Genomic DNA, 13845 nt, shown 5'->3' on the forward strand with positions numbered 1-13845 from the left:
ATTGCTGACTTGATGCTGTGTTACCCCTAATAGTTTAGTGTGTTTTTCCTATATACAAGAACATTCTCCCATCTAACCAAAACATAATCAGCCAAGACCAGGAAGTTAACATCAACACATTACCGCCATCTAATCCTTGGACCTTTTCCAAGTTTTGCCAAATGTTCCAACGCAGTATGTAGCAAAAGGATCCAGTCCAGAATAAAGTATTGCATTTAGTTCCACGTCTCTTTAGTAGTCTTCAGGCTGGAACCATTCCTCGGTCTTTCCTTGACTTTCATGCCCCTGACACTTTTGAAGATTATAGGTCAGTAATTTTTAGAATGTCTTCCAATTTAGCTTTGTCTGATGTCACCTTATGATAAGGTTATGCTTCTTTGGCAGGAATGTCATAAAAGTGATGCTCTGTTCTCATTGCATTCTATCTGGGGGTCCACATTTTCAATTTGTTTCATTACTGAGCTGTTCACTTTGATCATTTGATTAAAATGATGTTTTTAAGGCTCCTCTATTATTAATATAACATAACCCTATTTCTCTGTTATATTCAGAAGTATTTTTGCAGGGAGGTATTTTAGGACTACATAAATATCTCATTCCTCATCGAACTATCAACGTGTTTATTCATTATTTACTTATTTAGTAGATTTACTTATTTACTAATTTTACTAAATTTTAATTATTTTACTTATTTGCTAATTTTGCTAAATTTACCTAGTTATAAATTTATTATTTACATATTTGTTATGAATTCATACTTTATTCAATTTATTACTATTATTTATTTTGATGCTCAAATCAAAATTTGGTGCTCAAATTCCAGATTTATCTAGTAGAGTTCCCTTCAAGCTGACTTCTGAGTCCTGTAGACATGACTCCTGCACCATTTTGGAAGGTGCTTTCTTACTTTCTAGCACAATAAGATGTTCCAGGTTTATTCTGTACTTCCTCTGTCCTAATTCTGGAATCAGTCATTTCTCCAAGCTCTATTTGAGGCTGTCTTTCCATTAGCGCACTTGACCAATTGCAAGGATGTAAAAAAAAAAAAATGCTAAAGAGGAGTTTATGAAAGCTATATAATGGACTCTTTCTTGCTCTTTGAGTTTGAAATATACAACACTCTGTGCTTGAAATCCTAAGCTCCAAAGGTACAGATTGCATAACAGCTTATTCCAATATCTTCACTGTACAGATATATATCTTCAGTACATCTAGGAAGTAATGTAAAGTGAATACTTTGTATAACATAGTACATTTATATAACCAAGGCCTTAAAAGGTGATAAAATCTGTTGGACTTTGAACAGATGAGCTGGGTTTGTGTCTCAGGAATCCTATGTGGCAATGGTAAATTGTTCTTTGAACATATTATTGTACATTCTAATATTTATTCTGATTTGTTTGCATCCATATTCATAAATGAAATAATAATCTATAGCTTTAATTGCCTTTTTACAGTTGTGGTGTCAAAAGTAAAATTATACAAAATTTAATGTGTATACTCACCTTTTTCTGTCTGCTGGAAAAAATTTATATACCACAGGAATAATGTGCTTCTCAAAAGTTTGGAAGAATGCATAAAGTGATCAGGGCTCATCTGAGGAGATACAATTCATTTCTACCAGAATTTTTTCTTTGTTTATTAACCTGTTTGGGTTTTTTAATTCTTGAGTGGATTTTCTAAACTTGTATGCCGAACATTTCAAAATAAGTGTTTAAATTAAAATACATAATTGAAGACAGCATTTTTAACAACTCCTGCTTTTTCATTACCTTATTTCTGAATTTTTGGAGAAGAAATGCATTTGCCAAGAGGTTGCCTATTTATTTTCTGATTTGTTTCTAATTAGTCTTATCTTTATTTTTTGTTTATTGTGTTGCATGTTTAATTCATGTTTTCCCTTGCTATACAATGGCTATCAATTTGTCTTACAGCATGGCTTTAAACACATCATCCTCTACCTTTTTGCCATTTTGTTTCCGCTCTATTTTATTGCATTTTTCTTGACAAAACAGCTGTTTAGAAGGGGGTTTGTAACTTATTTTCCAGGTGATTGTGATTTTATTATTTTTATCACCATGTACAACTTCTGTCCTTTACAATGCATTGTAGGGGAATTGACAAGCTCTAAAGATTGCTTTCATCTCTTTTATGGTCCATTCAGATGCACCAAATGTTAGACCCATTTCATTCTTCCAGAATTCCAAGGAGGCCCACAGGATCTAGGCTTAAGGTAGCAGAGTAAGAGATGTCCTTACAATAAGACCAAGCTACTTAGGATGGAGGTTCAAAGAACATGTTGAAGTGTTTTTTTCTAAAATTTTTATCCTGCTGTAAATATTCTAAATCAGCTGATGTGCAGAATCTAAGGGATTTTTCTATGTCTCCTATGCTGCCTTTGTTACTCAACGTTGCTATGTGATATGTAAACTGAGAAAAAGTGGTATCTTTTTTCTATACATATCAATATTGCTTCATTTCTTTCTCATTTTTTTTCTTTTTCTTTCTTCCTTTTTTTTTTTTTTTTTGAGACAGAGTCTCACTTTGTTGCCCGGGCTAGAGTGAGTGCCGTGGCGTCAGCCTAGCTCACAGCAACCTCAAACTCCTGGGCTTAAGCAATCCTACTGCCTCAGCCTCCCGAGTAGCTGGGACTACAGGCATGCGCCACCATGCCCAGCTAATTTTTTCTATAGGTATTTTTAGTTGGCCAGATAATTTCTTTCTATTTTTAGTAGAGATGGGGTCTCGGCTCAGGCTGGTCTCAAACTCCTGACCTCGAGCGATCCACCCACCTCGGCCTCCCAGAGTGCTAGGATTACAGGCGTGAGCCACCTCGGCCTCTTTCTCATTTCTTGAGGGCAATTTCTCCTATTTGATTTGCTTATGGTTCACAGAATGTGTTAAGGTCTCTGTCACAATCCCAGTACTATTTTAAAGGGCTTTGTACTTCTACATTTTAATTCTATATTACCCTGAATGTAAATGTTAGGGTCTGCTGTCTTCACTACTGATTGTAATTCTTTAAGTACAGTATATGACTTTCAACTGACTGTAACTTTATCAGTGAATATGCTCCTGTTATTTAGCCTTATACCTTCTCCTTAAATTGTACTCTGAGATATATTTTGTGTTAGATGTGACAGAATTTGATTTTAAATAGTTTTGGTCTTAAGTGGGTTTTTCTTTTGACTTCTGTCACATGTACAATTTCACTTTTGTATTTTTCAAGAATTTAAACAGGAAACATTCTGTTATTAATTTTATTATTAACCACCTTAAGAAATTTCAAAAGATTCTTAATCTTACATTTAATGATCAAAGTAAAAAACAGAAGTTTAATTTTTCTTTACCAAAGATAAAGATTTTACCCCTTACCTCAATCCTCTCCCTGCAAAAGAAACTGCAATTCCTTCTTGGCCTTCATTAACTTTTTTGTAAACTCTCTTTAAAAATTTTGGAATATATAAATCATATAATAAACCACTCATTTTAAAAATTAAATTTACAATTATCTGCATTATCCTAACAGTTCCAGTGATTTCAATACTCACCGACTGGTCTTTCTCTCCTCATTCTTTTTTTCTTAATTTTAATTCATTTTGGAAGCATAGTGATATTCAATTAATTTTTTCCAGAAAGGGCAAATTAGTACATTGCATGTTACAGAATGTCTTTCTGTTATCTTCACAATTTGGATAAGTAGAGAAATCCTGAACTACAAAACTCAGTAGACACTGCTCCATTCCAGCTGGCATTTAAAATGTGCAGAAGAGGATCTTCAGACTTGTTTCCTTTTATTTATTTATTTATTTATTTTTGAGACAAGATCTTACTCTGTCGTCCAGGCTAGAGTAACTATTGTCATAGCTCACTGCAATCTCGAACCCCTGGTTTCAAGCAATCTTCCTGCTTCAGCCTCCCTAGTACCTGGGACTACAGGTGCGTACCATCATGCCTGGCTAATTTTTTTTTTTTTTTTTAATTCTTTGCAGAGACAAGGTCTCACTATGTTTCCCAGGCTGGTCTTGAACTCCTGGCTTCAAGTGATTCTCCCACCTCAGCCTCCCAAAGCCTTGGGATTACAGGAGGCATGAGCAACCACACCCAACCCTCACCCTTTTTAAAATATCAACAAGGCTTCTTCTATTAAAACTGATTATTGTTTGTTGTCTTCTTTGAGAATACCTACTATTGAAAGGAGAAATCTCTGTAATCAGCCTTTTTTTATCTGTACCTTTTCTCTTACTACATTCATTTGAGGGTGCTTTTTATCTTTTGCTCTGGTGCTTTTGGTTTATTGTAACTTACTTAAGCTGCAGAATCCTTTAAAAGAAAGCTTATTAAGCACAATATATAACACTGATTAAGGCAGTTCTGATCTGCTTGATGAACAAGTGGGGGCAATCTCCTCCGTCTTCCCTTTGTGGGCTCATAAGAACCCACAGGAGTCTGAAAAGCAGTTTAACATCCACTGCTCTTCATCATGGATCAGACTTCCTTTAGTAATATAACTGTTTCTGACAAAAATTTTAATTTAGCTTCTCTCCTTTCTTTCCTACTCTCCTATTCTCCTGCCTTTTTGTCATCATAATACCCTATTGCACTATGGTGGCAGCCAAAGCAGATATTATATTTTTTAGTATTTCTTGCTATACACGCACTGGCAGAAGAAAGCCCTTTCTTCTAAGTGCTTCAGGACATTGCTTTTCTCTCATAGTTCAGAACTCTCTGTTCCACTAGCCTCATGCTGATTTTTGCTTAAGAAACTCGTTAAGAAACAAAAACTTCAAGTGACATGTAAGATAAATACAAAAATGCATAAAGAATATAGTTCAAAAAATTATCACAAAGTCATCACCATCCTGATCAAGAAAGACAAGATTACCAACCTACTGTAAGTCCCCTTTGTGATCCTGCCCAATTCCATTCTGCCCAAAGGTATGTTTTGCTTGGTTTTGAACACTGTGAGAATCATACAGAACATCTTCTTTTCTTGGCTGATTTCTTTTGCTTAACATTATGTTTGTGAAATTCATTCAAATTGTTAGGTATAGGAAAAGTAACATCATTTCCTTGCTATAGTGTCCCACTGTATGCATTCTGCTAATGGATACTGGTATTGTTTCTACTTTGAGGTTATTATGAATAATGCTAGGGACACTCTTATATATGTCTTTTGGTTCATATGTGTACATATCTCTGTTGGATATATACTTAGAAATAGAATTGCTGAGTTGAGGGTATATGTATGTTCAACTTCAGTAGATGCTGTCAAACATTTTCCAAAGGGGTTGAACCAATTTACACCTTCATTAGCAGTTTCTGTTGCTCCACACCTTCACCAATACTTGGTATTGTCAGTGTTTTAATTTTTGCTGTTCATACCACTGTAAGAGCATCTTAATTGTAGTTTTAATGTGAATTTCCTTGATGACTAATCTGGTTAACATTTAATTGAGTTTAAAGAAAATTCTTAAACTTATATTTAACTGTCAAAGTATTAATAAAAAGAATGTTTTAATGTTTCTTTCCAAAAGATAAGGAATCTACCCAATCCTTCCATCCTCTGCCAAAAGAAAAAAAGAAACTGCCATCCCTTCTTGGCCTTCTTCTGTGAAGAGCTAGTTTAGATCTACTGCCCATATTGTTACTCATTTCTCAACGGGCTTAAATATATCTAGGCCAATTACAGGGGAGTTTTCAGACCCTACGGATGGCTTTCAGCTCTTTTACAGTCCACTCAAGTGCTGATACAATATCCAGCGGGTGGTCAGAAGTGTTAGGCCCATTTTATTTCCCCAGGAAACCCCAGAAGACCTATTAGATCTAGGGTAGAAAAGGGTAAAGGACTTCGTTGCAATACAGCAAAGTTCTCAGGACAAAGAAGCTGGAAAGAACATTTTTTTTTTTTCCACCTGCTGGAAGTATTCTAAATCAGCTGATGTGCAGTAGCAGAGATCTTCCTGTGTCACTTATGCTGCCTTGGTCAGTCAGCATTACTCTTCTGGTCAGAAGTGGGATCTGTTATGACTCCCTGCCTTGGACGAATGCCAGTTGGGGTACTCTTGATTAAGGAAACCTCCAAGAGAGTGCAGCTTCAGGGCCGCTAGGTAAGGAATGCAGAGTGAAGCCTGTTCTGATTGGACTCCCAGTAGCTGCCTCAAATTACTAACTAGTACAGCTTCTTATGTATAAGTTAATGAGTTAGAAGATGGGAAGCTAAGGTGTCATCTTGCTCTACTGACAAGTTGTTTCAATGTGGAATTTGAGTCAGCCATTTTTTTAATCCCACCCCTTACTGTGATTCTACTTAATTTCTACTTAGTAGAAATTTTACTAATTTCTACTTAGTAGAAATTCCTTCTAGTTTCCACTATTCTTACCTGAATTTCTATGACTGATATGACTTTTCTTCTTACTTGATATTTTCAAGGGTACTTTTGTTGAACACTGACAGGAGGGTTGAAGATATTTGTATCTACATTGCTAATTATTATCTTTCTTATTTTCCAGATGAGAAAGCAGGTACAAAAAAGGTGATGTGGGTACCATATATGAAACTGGTTCTTGAGGAACTGAAGGCTAATAACATCAACGAGATCTAGAAGACATGATAAATTCTTATTTATAAATAGCTGAAAACTATTAAGTAGAAGCTGATTAATCCAAGCACACTGCTAATCTTTCAGGATGATATAAAGGAGATCTACGTCCATTCTTTTTTGTGAAATACTTCCTTTGAGTTAATTACAGTAAAATAAGACTTGGTTGGGTGAAAGATAGGACTACATTTTAGTACCTGGTACAGACTCCTTATTGCCTAGGAATTTCTGGTGAAAGAATTAAGCCAAGATGGTACCTACTGGTTGATAAACCCTGGCAGGAGTTGGTGATGATAATGCAAAGGTAGGTGCTCTCTCTCCCCTAGCACATTCTTTTTTTTGCCACTGGCGGCTCAATCTTGAGACTGCCAAAGCAGGTCATCCTGTCCAGTGCTCTCAGCAACTACTATAGATTCTTTCGAAAGTCACACCTACAAGTAACAAATTGTGTGCTCTTCTTCTCTACCTTCTCCAAAATATTACACTAGTACTTATAGTAAGTTATTAATATACTAATGTGGAAGAGGAAGGATGTCTTTAGTGCCCACGGATCAATAACATAAGAATGCAAAAATTATCTCCTAGGGCCAAAACCCAATACAACAGATAGGCTTTGTTGACAAAGAGAGGAAAAAAAATTTAATTATGCATTTTTACATATCACATCTTTCAGTAAATTAGTAGATGACTTTAAGGTAGATGACTCTTTTTAGCATGTAAAAAATAACAGAACAAACAAACAAACAAAAACCCCTAAAGACTCTGAGCTAATGAATGCTGTGTTTTATGCATTGCTAATGCTAGAAAATGATATTAATATATGAGCAAGAAAATCAGTTAGTTGCAACATCATTGACCTACAAAATCAGAAAACAATCTGCAGGAGAATTCAGAGCGTAGTTTCACAGGAGTATCTGTGCGAGTAAGCACTTCAGTTATCCTACTGTATTCAATATTTTCCCCAATTTCTGTGGAAAACAGTACAGGTACTTGTCTTTTCACATAGTTTCTGAATTTTACATCTCAAATACAAATAATTTTCCTAAAATAATCTCCTGATACCTTCCTTCTCTTCCTTTTGCAGGAGTATGGTCAGACAGGTAGTTTCTACAGTCTCGGTCAACTTTCAGGTTAGCTAGCTCACAGGGACCTTGACATCCTGATACTGGCTTCCATTTATACATATATGACAGTCACAGAACTCATTTTTTCTGTGATAACCACACAAATGGATTTTCACGGGCCTGGTAACTTTCTCAAAGTATAATGTGGGAGCTGCATTTTCTCCTGCGGACAAGTCTTTTCCATTTTAAATAAAGTTAAAGCATGATTACTGTAATGAATGAACTGCAATTTCATATTTTTAGCTAAATATTTCTATCTGATCCCCTAGCAATACCATACCTTCAGTTTCCAGGATCCATGTGTTCTTGAGCTACTGTTTCTAGAAAAGGAAATAATGCAATCCATTTATTAGAATTCAGATATTAAAATGGAACTTCTTACCTAATAAGGATGACTTTTGTTTTCTCTTTACTGAAATTATATGTAAAAATAACTGCTATAATTTTTTTTTTTTTGAGACAGAGTCTCACTTTGTTGCCCGGGCTAGAGTGAGTGCCATGGCGTCAGCCTAGCTCACAGCAACCTCAAACTCCTGGGCTTAAGCGATCCCACTGCCTCAGCCTCCCGAGTAGCTGGGACTACAGGCATGCGCCACCATGCCCAGCTAATTTTTTCTATATATATATTTAGTTGGCCAGATAATTTCTTCCTATTTTTTAGTAGAGACGGGGTCTCGCTCTTGCTCAGGCTGATCTCGAACTCCTGACCTCGAGCGATCCACTCGCCTCAGCCTCCCAGAGTGTTAGGATTATAGGCGTGAGCCACTGCACTCGGCCAACTGCTATAATTTTTAACAGAGCTTACCATCCACATATGGAATAAAGCCTGCATGTGGCTATAACTTTATGTGAAAAGGCTATATAAATATTTCATTTGTTCTTGCTTTCATTGATTTTTAATGTATTTATTAATGTTACTGAAAGTTAAAATGCACCTGTAAATCAACAGGGTTTTGCGTACACCAAAAAACATCTGTTTTAAAAGAGGATCCACTCTAGGATTGTAAGAATTCTCATATACATATAGATGTATTTCTGTACCCTTTTGATTATTTTATTTCACCTTTTTTGACATTGATAATTATACCTCCTCCATACTCCTTTATTATTCAGAAAGAATGACATACACCTACGTACTTCTTTAGGGCCCCATTCTTTGATGATAATTTATGTACATAATTCACTTAATGTAAATAAATTAGGTAGAAGCTTTGAATGACATAAAGCAAATAATTACCATCCTTAACAAACATCAAAAAATATTTACTAATATGAAAAAGCTGGCCTGTAACTTTGTTAGTTGTGAGACTACTGCTTGTGTTTTTCGATTTTTTAATGCGATTCATATTTACTGATATTAAATTGAGGGAAAATCAGATGCTTAATTCTAAAAAAATGTCCAAGGTAAAAAGACTTGGAAACAATTCAGTGTCTCACTTTTATGACAGTCCAACCTAAGGTTTAACATATGAAATCTCCTTTGGTCAGTGTATTGCAAAGTGAATGCTACTGACCACCCCTATCAGAATCACTTAGGAAACTTACTGAAAAACCCTCCCCAAACCTGCAGAACCAGTACACCTGTATTTTAAGAAAACACCCCAGGTGATTCTGTGGATACCAAAGTTTAAGAACCACAGTTTTAGGCAATATAAGCACCATCATTTCAGTCTCAGTGTCTCAAATAACACTGGAATGTGGCTTAAGTGGCAATGTTTGTCACCACCTAGTGGTAAAATCCTTTATTTCTATTTTCTATGGGTTCATTAATACTGAGTAGGATCCCAATTAAAACAGAACCCAATTCAGAGAAAGCTAAAATTTTAGAGTAATAATTTCCTGGGTATTTTTCATTAACATCTTGTCCATGGTGAATAAAACCTGTGGAACTAATACCGAACATTTTCTAAATGTACTTAACCATGAAAATTCCTTTCTAGTATTTCAAGGAACATAGTTTGGGACATGTTGCTGTAGAAGCAGATCTGACAGTTGCTTTCAGAACCTGTAATCTACCATACAAGACCTGAGTTAATGAATTTACAAGAAAGGTTTGATCAGGTTTTATTTTAAGTATCATTTATATTTTAACCACATATTTGAAAGACAGGTTTATTGAACTGTATTATCATCATTTTTTTTAATTTAAGAAATATGTAATAATAAAACCCCACTATGTTGGCAGTTTTAATAATTGACATTTGCCAAGTATCTAAATATTCATATATTATGTTCTTATACTCAAAGAGCATCTGAGAAATAACATCTGTGTGATAATATAAACACTAGATTACTAAATGCTATTTCTTAGGTTCCAGAATTTCCTCATTTTAAGAAAAATGTGACATTCTGGCTTTTAAAAATAGCTTTAGGGATCAACTGCAAGAAACAGACACAGTTGCATGGAAAACATGACTAAGGCTAAGTAATTGAGAGGATTAAGATGAAATGTATACTGAGGCCAAAGTAAGCATTGCTCACTGAGTCATGAAACTGGGCAAGAAAACAAAACAGCAGAAAAACATTGAAAAAGCAGAGAAGCGTTTTGTAGATAGAGAGGTATTACACAAGTTTCTTTAGAATTTACATGAAGGACTCAAGGAAATAAACCTAGAGGAGACACCTTATGGATACCACAACTGTTTGTTGGTACTGGCTGCCTGATCTTAAAAGCAGAAGAGAGAAACTGGGATCATTTAATCCAAATAGAAAATGAAAGGCTCCAAGGTACTTGACAGCTACCATGTGAAAGATTCAACTTCTCCTACAAGGTCCAGTGAAACACCTTAATAGGGGAAAATTGTAGGGAATCAGATTTTATCTCAATTAGGAGGATTAACCAAACATGCAATGGACTCCGGTAGTAGGTAGGGAGCTTCCTTTCTATAAAAGTGTTACTTTTGTACTGTTAGAATGAACTATCTGGCAGAAATATTTTTTGAGGGAATTCAAGCATTACCTGAGTAACAGAGCCAAATAACCTGTAAGGAACAATTTAATTTCAGTCTGTGAAAACTGAACTATGTGTGCAGTTAATGATTTTGGGATGAATAAATTTAGCCTTCAGTAATTAATCCACAACTCTCCTCCACTTAAGTTTTTCATTGCTAAAGAGAGCATTTGCTTTCTTTTTAAAATATACTCTCTGGCTCACAGAAAGATACTTGGTTCAATTCTTGTTCAGTAAATCTTGTCTATGACGATAAGACTTGAAATTTTCTTATCTATATTTGCTAAAATTACTGATTTAAAAAAAGGATTTTAATTTTTCAATGTAGAGATGTCCAAGTATGAAATACTCTATTATGCTTGCTGAATTTAATCTTTCATTATTTTTAGTTTAACTCAGGATGTGAGAGGAATAATGAGGAGATAATTATGTGATGTTTTAACAACTACATACCATTTTATAACATCATTTTTTTGAGATGCCAAGTTCTTGATTTAGATATGCCTTTTTGATACGTCTCATTCAACTCGAGGGTTAATAAAAATTTTTTCTTGGATTTTCAAAGTACAAGGAAGAGCAGGTTCCTAATTTTTCCTCTTTAATTTCAAAATGGCTATGCTTCCTATCACAGCCTGTTTTGAAAACTGTTTACATGTCATATTTTTGGAGTGGCCATTATATTTCTCAATTTAAAAAAAGGAAAAATAGCCATCCCCCCAAACCACTGACATTTATTTAAACTTATTATCAACAACAACTTTTAGTATTTTTTTCTTTATCACTGTTGCCTTATAATCTTAAAAGATCTTTACAAAATTATCAACAAATTTTTGTATGACTGTAATAATACAGTATAAAAATATTCTAATGATTTGTCTTTTGGCTCTTGTTCTTAGAATAAATGTAGGCAATTAATCTGCATGTGTAGATTCAGTAGGAACTACCATATTTTATTGAATCTAAGATGCAATTGATTGGAAGAAGCACATTTGTGTTTCATTAAGGAATAAAAACAAGTTGTCGATTACACTATGGCATACAATTGATATAAAAATGTTTCCAGTTTCAGAGGTGTTAAAATGTGAAAAAATGTGCATCTCAAAATCAATGAAATATGTCATTTAGTCAAATTCTAAGGCTATTAAATTTTTTCATTCTTGTCTTTCACATAAATAAGTCATGATTTAGTTAAGCAAAGAAAACTTTATTTCTGCTACACATAACAACATATTGGTCTAAGAAACAACTACTATATCAGTTTTAGCATTGATGTATGGATTCAAAAATACATGTCAGCAATCCCTGCTTCCCAGACAAAACAATGCTGTGCACAGACTATCAGGTATATGAAAAAAAAAGCTGTCAACTGTCCACAGGGAGTGCGTCCAGTCACATTTTCAGTCAGTCAGCTGAGGATTATGTCATTATTTAGTTTTTGTTCTGTAGAAAGAACACAACACAAGTATGAAAATCATCACCTGAAAGGAAATAGCTATTGTATATAGCATTCCTAAAATGCTAGGAATTGTTCCCTTATTTCAGTATAACCAATGTTATCTGCTTAATCATAGATGCCCCCAAATGAACAAACTAAACTTACTCAGAAGGATGATGCAAGCAGATAGTGAATTTCTCGAGGTAAAATGCTGTGAATTAATACAAAATCCTATGCTCTGAAATACTAAAATTTCTATTTTCCTCAAACAGAAAGAGAAATACATTTTGGACATCAGAGCCATCTCAAAATAGAACAACTATTTTTAAAGTTATATTCTTAGATCAGTTTCTTCTCCTATTTCCTAGGCGTGGCTCATTTAATCTGAGGTTTACTCCTCAGAGGCAAGTGGAATTAGCCTTCATGAGCTGTGTCTATGTCCTCTTAAAATTAAAGAAACAAACAAAAAAGTACAACCCCCCCCAAAAAACTTGTCACAATCATGTAAAATTTGGAAGAGTATTTCTTAGTGTTTTATCAAACCTTAAAAAATAAGATATATATTTAATATACCAACAAAGGAGAAGAATCTCAGTATGGAGTCCATGGTAAGTAGAAGATCTGCAGCGAAAATAAATTAAAAGCCACACTGCAATTAGAAGAAACTCAAAACCAGTGTAGCTAATTATATCCTACCCAAATAACCATTTTCAACTAATCTGACTCTACTTAATCTTTGCCCTGAATATTTAAACAGTTCAAAAAAGGGAAGAATGATACATTTATATTTTTATGAATAGCCATACTGAAGAACATGCAATTCCTCTAATGTAGGAAATTGGATGAATTTAAGGGAAAATATATAGTATTATAAAGCTTAGTTCTCATAGCACCAGCTGGCCATGAGATAGTTTTACATCATTGAACTTTTAGTTTCTGATCATTGATGTCATTATTTGGGATGAGATGACATCTCAAAGGTTTCACTGAAACCACAAATGCAAGAGTTTTAGCTTACACTGGCAAAGCTTTTTTTTCATTTTTCAAGGAATTTTGCCAATTCATTGTCTCTCAATAACCCTAGAAAAAAAACTGAGCTTCAGAAAGGTGAAGAGACCTGCCCATAGGAAGTGGGCAGATCTGCTGGTTTTAAGCCCAATATTCTCTTTAGTACGTAAATAATCATCAGGAAAGGCTCAACCATAAGATTAATGTATACATTTTTCTTTACTAAGAAGTCTATATTATTGTCCTTTTTAAGGACAAAGGTTTGTTGAACAAAAGCAAGAAGTATTTATTACCTACATATTGAAATATTCAGACTGGAATAAGCACATTTTTTGCACGCTACAGGTAGCTTGTTTAAACAGAATTCAATTCTTAGCATTTTATTCATCAACAGGAAAAAACTACTTATTAATTCTTTTTCACTGGCAATTTAATATTTCTAGGGTTAAATTGCTAATAATGCATAATGTAATGAGAGTGGTTTTTGTCATTTAATAAAACATTTAAAAACATTTTAAATAGTATTATTCACAATGGGCCCAATGGGCACTTTCTATTGCCAACTGCCTTCTATGAAGGAGGAACTAATCACCTGACTTGCTCTGAGAGGAAGGGCCACCAGCAGGAAGGGCTGAGAGGACTTGTTCTGACAACCGCTAGCTCACGTAATTGGTCAGAAAGAAAACCTTAAGTGAAAAAAAGAAACGGTTGCAAGCCAGTAACTTC

This window comes from Lemur catta, chromosome 8 (genome assembly GCF_020740605.2).
Source record: "Lemur catta isolate mLemCat1 chromosome 8, mLemCat1.pri, whole genome shotgun sequence".
Lineage (NCBI taxonomy): Eukaryota > Metazoa > Chordata > Mammalia > Primates > Lemuridae > Lemur > Lemur catta.